The sequence below is a fragment of the Elephantulus edwardii genome, unplaced genomic scaffold (genome assembly GCF_000299155.1).
Source record: "Elephantulus edwardii isolate Elephantulus edwardi_28Jun2011 unplaced genomic scaffold, EleEdw1.0 scaffold00187, whole genome shotgun sequence".
NCBI lineage: Eukaryota > Metazoa > Chordata > Mammalia > Macroscelidea > Macroscelididae > Elephantulus > Elephantulus edwardii.
In genome coordinates this window covers 6467053-6471258 of record NW_006399937.1, presented here as the reverse complement: position 1 = coordinate 6471258, position 4206 = coordinate 6467053, and positions in this window count along the sequence as shown.

Below are 4206 nucleotides of genomic sequence, written 5' to 3'. Positions count from 1 at the left end.
CAAATAGGTGTGTATTATGATATAGGTATATATCATATATATGTGTGTGTGTATGTATATATATGATTTTAAAAAAATAGTTATTGTTGTTAGGTGTCATCAAGTCAAGTATGACCCTATTCCATCCTGTGCCATCTTCATACATCCTAACACTAGATAGAGCTCAATGAAGCAGTCACCATATCAATTCACCTGGTTGAGAGTCTTCCTCTCCTTCTCCAATCCTTCACCCTTCCCAACATCATGTCCTTCTCCAAGGAATAGCCCTGCCAGAAACATGTCTCAAGAATATGAGGTTAAGCCTCATCATCCTTGCCTACAAAGAACACTGGCTTCACCACTTCTAAGGCATATTTGTTTGTTCTTTTGAAGTCCATGGGATGTTCAGTGCTCTTCTCCAACACCACAACTCAAGGGCATCAATTCTTCTTCTCGTTCTATTCGTTGTCATGTTCAGGTGCATAGCAAGAGATAAGAAAAAAACATAGCCTGAATCAGACATACTTTAGTCCTCAAACTGACACAGTTATTCCTTAATAATTTGGAGAGGTTCCTAACTGCAGACTTTCCAAGTTCAATACATCTCCTGATTTCCTTATTGCTGGTACTAAGGGTGTAATCATGGATCCAAGTAAGGTGAAGTTGTTGACAGTTTCAGTTTCTTCTTGATCAGCTATAGTGTTACTTTCTGGTTCAGTGGTAAGAATATCTGCTTTCTTCTTCTTCTTTTTTTTTTTTTAGAATCTCTGTTTTCTTGACATTGAGATACAATCTATATTGAAAGCTGCATTCCTTGATCATCTGCAACAAGTGCTTCAAATCCCCCTTACTTTCAGCAAACAAGGCTGTATCATCTGCAGAGTGCAAGTTATTAATGAGTCTCCCTCTGATTCTGATGCCACATTCCTCTTCATAGAGTCCAGCTTCTTGAATAATTTGCTCACCACGTATGTAGACTAGGTAGTTGTACAGGGGCTACAAGCCTTTTGTTCATAGGGTCGCTCTGAATTGTGCTCTACTTGAAGGCAATCAACAACAACAACATGGAGAGAGAATACGACCCTAATTTTTTTTTTATTTTAAAGGAAATAGTATTAAGCATAAACATTACACACTCATTCTTTTAATATTGTTTTTTAATAATCCTCTCTCCAATATCACTCTCTAGCTCTTTCTTTTTGTATGTATATATTTCATTTAACTATCACATCATATTATTATACTTGTGCAACAATTTATAGAAAACTCTATTATTGTGGAATACTTCAATGTCTTCCAGATTCTAGTCTCATGAGAAATGTGTGTGTGTGTGTGTGTGTGAGAGAGAGAGAGAGAGAGAGAGAGAGAGAGAGAAAGAAAATGCATCTATACAACAGATTACAAGAAGTGAAAGTCAATATATTTTCAGTACTTACAATTTTGATAGATCATTTTTTATCTTACAGACTTATTCATCCACACCCTAGGAGAGTATCATTTCGCTCCAAACTCTTGCCAATCCTCAGTATTATACATATTGCTGGTTGTTGTTGTTGGGTACCATAGAGTCAGTACTGACCCAAAGCTGACCCTCTGGTGGATTTTCAGAGGCAATTAATCATGTGGGAGGAGATTGTCCATATTTCTCCCATGGATCAGCTGGTGGCCTCGAACCATGCCTTTTGGATTGCAGTGCAGTTTCTTGTCACTAGATAGGAGAGGTTATTCCTTTGAGAGGGGAAGATAGCAGGTTGATGAAAGAGAGGAAGACCCTCAACTAGAAGGATTGACACAGTGACTGGAGGAAGGATCTTGAGTGTGTGAGAGATTTTGAGGATGGCTCAGGTTAGCACAGAGTCAGATCAATTGTTCATATGGTTGCTATTAATTGTACTCAACTTGATGATACATAACAACAAAAACAACATAAGTATATTTGATAAATCGTAATTGAAATGCATTGCCTCCGTTATTGTTTCTCTAAATATTAGTGAAATTGGCAATGTATCTCAGCAAAATTATGTTTCCCTTTCAACTTCCCACTGAGTTGTTATAGAAACATATAAACATATATGTATTACTATATATTTCAGTTTAGTCAAAATTTTTACTGATAGTTTTGCTTGACTATAATCTGAAATGATTAAAATATGTTATAAATATCTAAATTCAGTGTTAAGAGTAGGGGCAAAGAAAGGAACATCACTTGTGTTTTTCTCTTATTACCAGAGCAGTATAGACATGGCTATTTTTGTAGCTTAGAAAAAATAAATAGCATTTCGTGAGAAATATATTTAAGGATTAAATGAGTATGTGTGCAAGAACCATGACATCTGGTATTTTTCCCATTCATGTCTCTATTTTTTATATTTTCATCCAATCTCTAAACACAGGTTTCAAAGTGAATTCAATGGCTGTCTTTTATACTAGACAAATGATAAGGTATTACATTTAAAATTTTGTTCCGACCATGATTACTCATTTTTCCTATTTCTTTTATAGATAGGAGAGAGCTCTGTTTCTCATCACAAAGAGATAAGTGTACATGGTACAGCCCACAATTTCTTAAATTTAAACTATTCTTAGTCAAGTATTCATGAAACTAGGGATACAATCTAATATCCAATTCCAGAATAACTCTTTTGAGCTCATATTTTTACATCAATACATAGATGTTTGAAATAAAATCAAATGCCTTCATCACCTACATATTCCACTTGATTTTCCATGAATACAAAATGTGTTCATCCACACTGCAAGTGCCAGCCCCGAGTTCATTTCTCTCTCTCTATGGGCTTCAGATAACTTTGTTGCCACATAGAGAACATTATTCCCTTAAGGCAGAAAAACTGTGGAAAATAAACTCTATAATGACCTCTAATTGTCTCTGCTTCTTGGTACCCATATTTTTGGTATCCTTTCTCCTTGAAAGCTGGAGTTCTGGTAGTATAGTCTCCAGCGAGTTATGTGGCTAACTCAAAGACTATCTCTGCTGGTTTCAATTAACTGAGAGTCTGAAGAAGACAGAAGAAAAGAAAGAAGTGTAAAGCCTCAGAAACTTCCTGAAGGCTGTTGTAAATTGAAATGAGCTTGACATCAGCGAGGTATGTGTTTGGTTTCTGGGGTTTCCCCACCCCTTCTTTTGAATGTAGGCAGGCCCTGTGACTCACATTTAATTTATTGTTGCTGTGTACCATGAAGTTGGAACCAAGCCATAGCTGACCCTCCAGCAGGTTTTCAGAGGAATTAAATTGCACAGGAGATTGTCCATCTTTCTTATTTAGAGCAGCTGGTGAATTCAAACTGCATGCCTTTGTGCTGCCAGTGCAATTCCTTACCACTAAGTCCCCAGAGCTCTTCTATAATCAATTTTGTTATTCTTTTTAGGTGATGTCTAGTTGAGTGCAAATCATAGTGACCCTGTGAACAGTGGATCTGAACATTGTCCTATCCTGTGCCATCTTCACACTTTCTGAAACACTAAATCCCATTGCAGCAGTTGTCATGTCAGTCTTCCTGGTTGAAGGTCTTCCTCTCCTTTGCCGACCCTCCACCTTGCCAAGTGTTATTTTTCTTTCCCAGGAATAGCCCTTCCTAGCTACATGCCCAAAGTATATGAGGCAAAGCCTCAAAATCCTTGCCTCCAAAGAGCATTCTGGCTGGACCCTCTCTAAGACAAATTTGTTTGTTCTCTTGGAGGTCCATGAAATACTCTGTGTTCTTTTCCAGCACCACACTCAAGGGCTTCAATTCTTATTCTATCATCCCTATTCATTGTCCAGTGCTTAGCAAATGTTTGGAAAAGCTAGGGCCAGAATCATATACACTTTTGTCCTCAAACTGACATCATTACTCCTCAGTAATTTGGAAATATCCCTAACTGCAGATTTTCCCAGTGTGATACAACTCCTGATTTTCTGATTGCTGGTACTAAGGGAGTTAATTGTGGATCCAAGTAAGGTGAAGTTGTTGACAGTTTCAGTTTCTTCTCCATCCATCATGATGTTGCTGATTGGTCCAGTGGTAAGACTCTTTGATTTCTTGACATTGAGATGCAATCCATATTGAAGGCTGCTTTCCTATAACCAATAGAATACAATAATGGTGATGAGGTATTATTTATAGGATTGTAATACAGAACATTGAGTTTCAAGTATGGAAATACAAAGGAAGAGGAACAGTTGTAAGCAGACACTGGTGATTGGGACATGGAATGTGAGAACCATG